The 10,736-nt window shown below is 48.6% G+C and overlaps 1 pseudogene; it reads right to left on the minus strand.

Annotated features, from left to right (window-relative positions):
• Window positions 1–1,274: 1,274 nt before the first annotated feature.
• On the minus strand, window positions 1,275–10,530 carry LOC133069910 (polypeptide N-acetylgalactosaminyltransferase 11-like; annotated as a pseudogene).
• Between the last annotated feature and the right edge of the window lie 206 nt (window positions 10,531–10,736).

The following is a 10,736-nucleotide window of genomic DNA, read 5'->3' on the forward strand; positions in this document are numbered from 1 at the left end:
TGGTTTTCTGTCATAAGCAAAAAAGTTCCGTAACCGCAGCTCAGAAGTGACCGTAATGTCTTGGTGAAGCCTACTTCTTCACCTACTGGTGGCCCCTCTGTGCTCCAGTCCCCAGGGTATTTGCTGTCTTGCCTCCACTGAACTTCTCAGGCGCCTCTGTCCAAGGAGGACATGTGTGATGAATCCCCATTCCAGCCACCGTGTCCACTTTAACCCTCCAAATGCCACCATTGACAGGAGATGCGAACACAGGTCGACATAGCAACACAGTATTTGTGACTCTGGATCAACCACTCTCAGGGACTGTCCAGCTGGTACCTGGAACAGCCAATTATTTTTCCCAAAGTCAATTGCTGGGTTCCTCCTGACCCATGACACTTCATGAGCCTCTTGATGAACGTGTTTCTGACATATCCAGACAAGGGAGATTATTTAAAACCAATCCATGCTCTTCATTATAAATTCAGATCAGACTTGGGTCACCATAACCACACCCCTTAAGCACTCCTAGGCCTCCCTCCTGACTTACGCAGCCCTGGGTCACCAGACACTTACTGATCTGGAGGTGATAGAGCCTTTCTCACTGAATAGCTTTGAGCGGTTTCAGCCTTCTATTGATAAAATTGGGTCGCAAGGGTTTGGCATGGGGCTCAGATATATGCATCTCTTGGTAAACATTATCCAAATATCATTGAAGTGATTTACAACCCAACTTCCTCCCCGATTCAACATGCTTGTTGATATTTCCAAAGCTTTTGGACCCCAGGTCAGGTCTTATGGAAAAGTACTACTTCTCATATTCATCCAGCTAAACATGAGCCAGTCTCCTCATGCATGTCACGATATCCTGACCTTCAGGAGAACTGTATGGTAGCCTTTTTCCAAACATGTGTCCAACTTTCAAGCGAGGGATGAAGAAGAGTTGATCTCCACCATCCAAATCCAACATGGTATTTCTAAATTTTCTCCTTCCCAGATATTTGTGCCATTGTCACTGTCCAGTTCAATGAAATAGTTTCTGTTCAAGGAAAACAATTCTCCAGCAACTGTAGGTGATTTCATTTGTAAAGTAGCTCCCGCTGATTCCCCCAGCTTGGAAAAGGGAATAAGATCCCATCTGAAGGGCAGCCCCCAGTTGAACCCTCCCCACAACACAGGGGATTGAAATGAGGTGAGGGTCAACACTGATGGTGTTGGTCACCAGGCACCCAGTCCTCTTGGATGACAGACAGCAAGGACTCAGTCACATCACAGTTGCTCTGACCCTTTCATCCTCAGATCAATCCCCCATGCTTTGTATTTATTACTTCAGTTTTTCCAGGGAGTTAGTTTTGAACATATTCATCTAGTTCTTCATCCAAATTGCTGTTCACAGGAAAAACTTCCCAAAGAAGCTGGGCTGGCATGTGGTCTAGGAGGCTATGGATGGCCCGGAGCCAGGCATACAGACTTCATTGTAGAAACAAATAACACCACCAGCCGCTCACACATCCATTGAGTCAGACTTGTCTTTACACGCTGTGTTCCTCGTGTGTGGCACATCTCTGCAATAGCCAAGCCCTTACTCAGAAGCTTACTGAAGGCATGCTTCTGATAACCCAGGTCTCTCAATGCCTGATCACTTTCATTAAAAATTGTACCCAATGAAGAACAGAATTTCACATCATCTTTCTTCTGGATCTTCAATGTGGTTATTTATGACATAATTGACTTTGTTTGCTTTGAATTGTCATTCTAATATTCAACTTGGACCTCGAGTTAAGCAGGGATAGAATTTGGTGTGGGGGGTGGGGGCTGGTGCAGAGTGATCCATGGGAGCCAGACACCTTGATAAACCCATTCTTAAGTGGCTGAGTCACTTCACTGAAGTTGAAATAAACTAAAAGCAAAACCATCCAGGTAGCAGTTATAAAAGGCCATCCACACAGTGACCCTTCCCTCTGTAGACCCAGCGTAGCTGAAGGGCCTCTTTCAATGTCCTGGAGCAGAATCTGCTGGAGCCGTAAACTGGCGCTGGAGGCTGGGCCTGGACTGGCGAGGGAGTGAGAAACTCTGGGGATGCAGTCTTAGGCTGGGGGTTGGGGGCGGGGTCACACTTCTGCAGTTTCACCCCGAGAAGCCTTGCTCCAAACTGGCATCATATGAGGAATTTTACATCTCCTTGATGCCTCCCATCTACCAAGACCAACTGAATCAGAGCCTGGAGTCTGGGCTTCATTCTGGCCACATCCACACCTGTCCCATGTGGAGCTCAGGTTGTCCAAAACTTCGGTCTGATCATCTCACAACCCTTCCAGAACCTTCCAATTCTTTCCCACTGTACTTAGGACAAAGGCCATGTCCTTGTGAAGGCCTGAAGCCCCTCTGAGTTCTGTTCTCCACTGGTCTTTTTCATTCATTCATTCATTTTTGGCTGTGCTGGGTCTTCCGGGATTGCGTGGACTTTCTCAAGTTGCAGCGAGCAGGGGGCTACTCTTTGTTGTGGTGCCCAGGCTTCTCATTGCGGTGCCTTCTCCTGTCGTGAAGCACAGGCTCTAGAGCTTGTGCTCAGTAGTTGTGGCGTACGGCCTCAGTTACCCCAGAGCATGTGGAATCTTCCCAGACTAGGGACTGAACCTGTGTCCCCTGCACTGGCAGACAGATTCTGAATCACTGCACTTCCGGAGGAGTCCATCTCCACTCATCTTGCCTTGTCATTCACTCACGTAGATGCAATCCAGCTGCCCGCCACCATGAACTTACCAGAAGCACCGCTAACACGTTTACTGTGCCTCTAGACTGCCCCTGGTTATTATTTTTCAGTTTGATTAAAAACACAGGTGCACATATTACTTCTTTCAGGTGTTATCTAGGGGCAGAGACAGCCACTTATCCCATTACAGAAATCATGTACCAAGAATAATGATCGTGTCTCAGAGGACTCTAACTACATCACTTCAATAAAGTCAAAGCATTTACATTGCTCTTAAGGAAATCGGGTGTGAACAAGAATGACTGACTTGTTAGGGGAGGTGCCAGCTCTGGATGGAAACTCTGCCAACCGTGATGAAGAGCACAGGGATGGGAATGATGGGTCTACCGTAAATATGCCAAGTCTGAGATTCAGAGGGGACTTGCGTGGACAAGTTCAGTGTGCAGTTGGTTGGATGCTCTTTTGAAGAAGTGGGGAGGGTTCTAGGATAGAGACAAGGCTTCAGAAGCATCACGATTTAGGAGGTGGTTCAAACTATTTGAGTGACAAGGTCACCCACCCAGCAAATGGGTGTTCAGTGGATGTTCAGTGGATGTTTCTGGGGCAGGTGGAAGCAAACAGAGAGAAGATGCAGAGAAAAGACCGCGGGAGCCTAAACCAGGGAGTGGAGAAGTTTAGAGAAAGACAATGTGGCAAAAAAAAAAAAAAGATGAGTAGGATGAAGCCATCTCAATAATCCAGGCCGGAGGAATGAGGAGTCTGCAGAGACTGGGCCAGGTACCATCTGAGGAGCAGGATGAGGTGGAGGTCAGAGAACAGAAGACAGAGCTGAGAGCAGGGCCTCGACAGTTGAAGCGGCTGCGCCCCTCTACACGTTAAATAAAGCTAAAAAAATAATAAAGACTAGTGTCCCTGCTTTCCAGCTCCTCTCTGGCCCACAGGCTTCTTTTTCCAACCTCATAGCGTGTGAGGTGCATGCGTGTGCTGTGCTGAAGTCACTTGGCTTTCAGATTCTTGCCTTTCATCTATTTAAAGCAAAAAAAAAAAGAATGTAAAGGCATCCAGTATCAGCCAGGGTTCTCCGAGGAAATAAAACCAAGTGTATGAAGAGATTTATTTTAAGAAGTTAGAGCATGTGATCACGGGGGCTAGCAAGTTTGAGCTTCACAGGGCTGGCAGGCCAGAAACGCAGGCAGGAGGAGTCACAGTCCTGAGATGGAATTTCTTCCTCTTCGGGAAACCTCAGTGTTTGTTCTTCAAGCCTCCGGCTGATTGGATGAGCAACCTTTGCCCTTATTGAGGGCAATTATCTCCTTTATCTGCGGTCGTCTGAGCATAGATGTGAACCGCATCCACTTCCCAGCAACACCTAGGTTAGTGTTTAATTAAATATCTGGCTGATGAAGACAAACCATTTCACCTCCTAAATCATGAAAACTGCCGGTCTCCTGCTCCAGGCAGACTTCTGATGAATTGTAGCATTTGTTTAATAAAATACTGGAAAATGGAAGGGCGTGAGGGTCCTCCTGGTGTGTGTGTGTGTGTGTGTGTGTGTGTGTGTGTGTGTTCAGTCGCTCAGTTGTGTCTGACTCTTTGTGGCTCCATGGACTGTAGCCCGCCAGTCTCCTCTGTCCATGGAATTTTCCAGGCAAGAACACCGGCATGGGTTGCCATTTCCTGCTCCACGGGATCTTCCTAACATAGGGATCCAACCCACATCTCTTGTGTCTCCTGCATTGGCAGGCGGATTCTTTACCACTAGCACCAATAAGGTCCCTCAAATAAGATGTGAAAAACCAAAAGAAGCTGAAATTCAATTTTTCAGACTATGTTTTTCATCTCCTTCAGGATTCCACCCCCCACTCCCCACCTCCACCCCACATAGCCTGTAAGATACAAGGAACCATCTGATTTATCCTGCAGAGTAGCCTCAGGGTGACTTCTCTGGGCGTGTTAGCAAGCAGGCCCCTTTACAACCACAAACCGTCGGGAGCTGATCACTCCCACACTCTGCTCTTCCCGTGTAATTAACAAGACTACATAGGTCCCCTGAGCTGGCTGGTTTTTCCCGCCTTTCTTTTCCTGTCAACCTGTCAGCAACATGAGAGGATGAAAATTTAGGGTCTAACCTCTACCATCACAAGGATAGTGAGGTCCCCTGAAACACCCACACAGCCACCTCTGAGCGATCCTCTTCCTCCCAACAGAATGTGGCTGACCCAAAGTGAACCCGACTGCAGGGTTCTGGCACTCAACCTGGTCTGCACTTTGAGTACTTGCTTTAGGTCAGGATGGAGGGCCCAGGAAGCTGCAAGGGCATCTCTGGGATTCAGGTGGCACAAGTGGTAAAGAATCTGCTTCTTTTCTCCTCTAAACTGCAGGAGACATAAGAGATGCAGGTTTGATCCCTGGGTCAGGAAGATCCCCTGGAGGAGGGTATGACAGCCCACTCTAGTATTCCTGCCTGGAGAATCCCGTGGCAGAGGAGTCTGGCGGGCTGTGGTCCTTAGGATTGCAGTCAGACACAACTGAAGCAACTTAGCACGCATGCACGCAGATAAATAAAAACAGAAAGCTTACCACCCAGGGCTGGGGCGAGGGTGAGGCTAGTGAAGTGCTGGAGGCCACAGGAATTTAAGGAGGTGCTCGTTTTCAAATCCACGACAGTTTTGCATTAACACTTCAGAGTGAATGTTTCCTGCAAATGTACACCCTAGGTGCCTCACTCTAGTACTGGCCCTGATACCAGCAGAACATCCCCACTGAGGAACTGCTCATGGATATGCAGGTTTGCGACTGGTCCCCAGAGTCATGTTTGGAATGATCACTCCAGGTGATCCTGGGGCCTGGTCAGGCTTGGGAACCACTATTCTTGGACCAAAGTGTGTACTGTCACCTCCAGCTGCTGGTGTTGGCAGCTGCGGTGGGTCACGGTTAGGATATTGACCTTTACTCCATCTTTGTGAAGAGGAAGCCACTGAGGGCCTTGTAGAAGAAGAATCATGTGGTGTGACTTGGGTTTGAAAAGGATCACTCTGGCTGTTTGGATTGAGAAATAGATGGAGGTGGGGCAGAAGTAGCGAGCATGGTCTATAGCAGATATAGCTAGACATGAAGTGATATTTGTCCATCAGATCTGGAATTGTTTGGAAAAGAAGCACCAAGGAGGTGAACTTGGGGGTGGTCTGGGGGTGAGAGAGAAAGAGGGAATCAGGTTGGATGACTCCAGGACTTTTAGCCAGAGCAACCAGAAGGGCAGACTCTCCACTGACCTGGTGTGGGGAAAGATGTAGGAGAGGCAGGGGGTGAGGCTAGGTCAGGGGCTCGGCTGGCTGACTCTGAGATGCCCAGGTCACTCCTAAGTGGGGATGTCTCCCAGGCAGAGGAGTAGACGGTCTGCGTTCAAGGGAGTGGTCTGGACATAGATACCAATTTTGGAGTCATTGATGGCGTGAGATGAACAGAATTGGAGAAGGGAAGGGGTCTAAGATCTGAGTCCTGCCCCCTACAGCCCCCAATCTCAATGATGAATCTGTGATCCAATAACAATACATGGATATTGGTGGGGACTTTTAAAATCACTCAAAGATGGTTCACATCCACTGTCTTAGCAGATACTGGGTGATGCTTTTTATGTGGCTGCACATAAAAAGCCTCCACAGTCCAGTTCTAAGCTATGTCCCCAGCCCCCTGGGGCCAACCTTGCCAAGCCTCCTCCGGCCTGATCCTGCCATCCCATCCCTCCCCATCCTCTGCATACTCTGCTTCCTCTCTTTGAAGAGCTCTTCCCATTTCTCCAGCTGACAAGTCCACCTCACTCAGGAACCAGATCACAAGTCCCCTCCTACATTAACAGAGTTTTAGGGGCTACAAGTATCAGGAAACAGCCCCAGTCTAGGTTGGGGAAAGAAGTTGGGGACATGATGGGCTTCAGTTGCTAAACCACAGCAGGGAAGAGAGAGGCCAGGCCAGGATGGGGGACTGTGTGGTCAGCAACTCTGAGGAGGGGTAAGTCCTATGAAAAGTCGCATGTCCCATTCCCTGCGTATTAGAAGCAAAATAGGGAGTTCGACAGGTCTCTTCAAAATGCGCCAGACTTTCCCAGCCCTGGGCAGGGAGGCGGCTCTATTCTCTGGCTCTGTAGCCCTTTGCAGCTTGTTCGCTCTGATTCCTGGCTTGTTGTCAGTCTCCCCATGTAGACTGTGAGCCTGTAGAAGGACAAAGTTGCATTTACTGAGCAGTGTGTGGATCAGTGGCCAGAGAGCAATAGGTGCTCAGTAAAGAGACTGCGGTGAAGGAGACACAGACTCTGAGATGGAGCAGGTGTCCCAGAGACACACACTGTCATCTCTGCTCCCAAACCACATGCATCCAGGTTCCAGGAGATCAAAGTCACAGCTCCTACCTTTGCCTCTGGAAGACCAAGTGCTTGTCCAAGCTGTCTGCATCCACATAACTGAAACTGTGACCTTAAAGATTAAGAAATACCAGGACCCAGTAACCCAGCCAGCCTTCGGCAGTGGAACCCCATTAATAGGAGGATTTGTGGTCCACTCTCCTGGAGATTTCTCCTACATCATCCATGGCACGCATGGTGACTTTTCATTGTGATTTCCAGGAGTGCATGTGTCTCTCAAGAGGCAGTCACTTGTGCACTTGTGGACATGTCTCTAACATACAAGCATTTGTATTCACACACACACACGCATCCCTCAACACAGAAGATGCATAAGAACAAGAACTGCCAGTCTCCTGATTGCATGGGAAGGTGCTGAGTCTTCTGAAGCTACCTCTGTCTGGACCGCCGTCTCCATGGAAACCTTGAAACCCGACAGGACTAGGCCAGGCTGAGTTATTTGTCTCCTGAATAAGGAGCTACAGCAGAGTCCAGGCCCTGCGGCTAAGAGTTAATAAGATGACAACCTTTCAAATAAACAAGCACTACACTTCTCTGCCTCTAAATACTGGGCTGCATAGAGCAGAGACAGTCCTTCAAATAGAGCCAAATGCACTTCTGCGTGAATATAATCTGTGCTAGGACCAAATTCAGGCTGGTGTCTTCAGAGACAGGAATATCAATTCATATGATATAGATACTATTCAATAGCACTAACAGAAATAAAATAATAATAGCCATCCATAGTTGAGCACTTACTCTGTGTCAGGCACTGGATGTAATAATTTACCTAAAATTATCTCCTGTAATCCACACAAGGATAGATGTCACTATGGTTACACAAACACCCTCAGGGTTCCCAGTCCAGTGGTCCCCTCCCTCTGCTGGGGTCTCCGGACATCCAGTTGTAGCTGACTATTGCTTGGATCCGCTCTGCCCGACACCATTGCCCTTTTCTGGTAACCACACTTTGGTCTTCCTTGGAAAAGGCACTTCCCTGCCCTCTGTCTGGGTTGACAGGCAGAGCTGATTGCCTCCCAGTTCCAGGGCTAGATGTGTGACCCAGGTCTGGTTGGCCAGCTCCTTCCTTGACTACGATCATACCAGTTCATGGACACTTGGCCTGAGTCAATCCTGTGAGGATGTAGGTTTGGAACTGCTAGACACCTGTTCGGGTTGTTTATCACTATATAACAAGCCACCCCAAAACTTCGTGGCTTAAATCAACAATTATTATCTCTCAGGATTTTGTGGCTCTACTGGGATCATCAGGGAGGTACTTCTGTACCACGTGATGATGTCTGGGTGGTACTCACCAGAAGGCTCTTTTTTACCCCCCAGGGCTGGGGCAAGGGTGAGGCAAGCGAGGTGCCAGGTGTTCAGTCTCTCAGTCGTGTCCGACTCTTTGTGACCCCACGGACTGCAGCACGCCAGGCTTCCTTGTCCATTACCATCTCCCGGAGTTTGCTCAAACTCATGTCCGTCGAGTAGTGATGCCATCCAACCATCTCATCCTCTGTCATGCCCTTCTCCTCCTGACTTCAATCTTTCTCAGCATCAGGGTCTTTTTCAATGAGTCGGCTCTTCACATCAGATGGCCAAAGTATTGGAGCTTCAATTTCAGCATCAGTTCTTCAAATGAATATTCAGGGTTGATTTCCTTTCAGATTTACTGGTCTCATCTCCTTGCAGTCCAAGGGACTGTCAAGAGTCTTCTCCAGCACCACATTTTGAAAGCATCATTTCTTCGGCATTGTCTAGGTTGGTTGGTCATAGCTTTTCTTCCAAGGAGCAAGCGTCTTTTAATTTCTTGACTGCAGTCACCATCCCCAGTGGTTTTGGAGCCCAAGAAAATAAAGTCTCTTTCACCTTCATCAAGAGGCTCTTTACTGAGCTAGAACATCCAAGATGGTGTTGATGTTGACTGTTAGTAGAGAGATTTCTGTAGGAAAAGGGAAGCAGGAACTTGGGGGCACAGTGAAGAGTCCCCAGTTCTCTGGTTGGACTGCCTGCACCTGAACCACTGGAGTGGGACAGTGGAGTGTGTGCTGAGGAGCTCTCGCTATGGGCAGGTTCTCCTGCAGGCATTTAGGTCCAGCCCAGGGCATGCAAGGAGTGGGTGTCTTTGGGGGATACTCAGCAATAGCCTATCCTGCTTGGGGACCCCAAGTTATATCCATTTGCCCCAGGGAACTCTGGTCCAGCCAGTATCCTTTCTCCAGTCTTCCTGGACTGTAGCTTTTGGCTGAAAACTAATATGGCACCTATTCTGTTTGTTGATCATCCCATACCACCTCAGCCTCGAGCTCACCTGTGGATCAGCTGGTTCTAAAGCACAAGTAAAGACACATCTCCCCACTCTAGGATATCTGACTCCAGGAATTTTTCAACACTGCCAAGACATTTCCATGGAGATGATGCAAAGTCGTGTCCCTGGTTTCTAAAACTGAATTTACCCTTGGTCAGGTTCAGGGTCAGGAGATGAGAAAGCAGGAGGATGGAGAAGACAGGATGACCTATGGTGCCTCTCAGGACTGTGATTTTATCCTTCCCAAGACCCTCAAATGATGTCCTCGTTCAGGCTCTCCTGTACCCTGATCCACAGTCAGAACCATCTTGACATTGCAAAGTACAGTTTACAGAAAAATTCCTCATTAAAAAAGCAGACCCACAGCCTGAGTTTTGATGGCAGAAAGGTACTATTACAGGTTCAAGCATTCTTCTCTTCCTCTGATTGTCTCAGATAGTCAGGAAAGACATTCCATGGGCCATGCAAAAGCTCATCAATAGATTGAGAGGATTTGGAAAATATAAGCTAACAAGGTGCCACTGTGAGTTGAAGCGGAAGCAAGACCAAAACCAAGGAAATGTGTCATCTGAGCCTGTTCCTTCCTCATCCAGTTTTTCCCAAGACCCTGCTGCCCTCTTCTCCCTGAAATGGCATGTCCTTCAGGGACCTTAAATGTCAAAGGGGAAGGGGCCTTCCCAGGATCACAGTGGGGCTAGAAGAGAGAAGAGTAGGCCTGGGATGCCTGCCCACAGATGCTGTTCCTGTAACACCAACATGGGGGCTATTCTAATTCAGAGTGTAATTAACTTGGGGGCTTATACATGCATTCCCCCACCCACCCCTACACAGCACAAGCATGGTGTACACGCTTCAGGAAGGGAGACACATTTCCTTGTGTGTAATCTCAGGAATCAGACTCAAAGACAATCTTAGTGCCTGAAGGGAACACAGAGGCTCAATGATAAAAGACAGTTTCGTCAACATCACCTATAAGAACCTGATGCAGCCAAGACCAGGTCACGGTGTTCCTCTCCCAGACAAGCTCAGGGTAAACAGAGTGGACATACCTTCCACCAGGGACACGGCGGTCAACAAAGCTGCAAGGATCCCAGTCTTCACGGGGCCCATAGGCTGCTTCTGCAGGCCAGCCATCCTCTTTTTCTGGGAACAGGACTCAGTTTCCCTTTGTAGAACCACGCTCTCCCCCAGTTCTCTAACCGTATTCTTAGGATGAGTGTGATCCCCTCCCCCGGCCCTGGAGGTGGTGGACGTGTGACCTAGGCCTGGCCACCTGGAGCACTGCATCCCCTGTGCCAAAGACACTGGGTCCAACTTGGGCATGCCCCTGTAAGCTTTTA

The sequence above is a fragment of the Dama dama genome, chromosome 15 (assembly GCF_033118175.1).
Source record: "Dama dama isolate Ldn47 chromosome 15, ASM3311817v1, whole genome shotgun sequence".
In the NCBI taxonomy this organism is placed as follows: domain Eukaryota; kingdom Metazoa; phylum Chordata; class Mammalia; order Artiodactyla; family Cervidae; genus Dama; species Dama dama.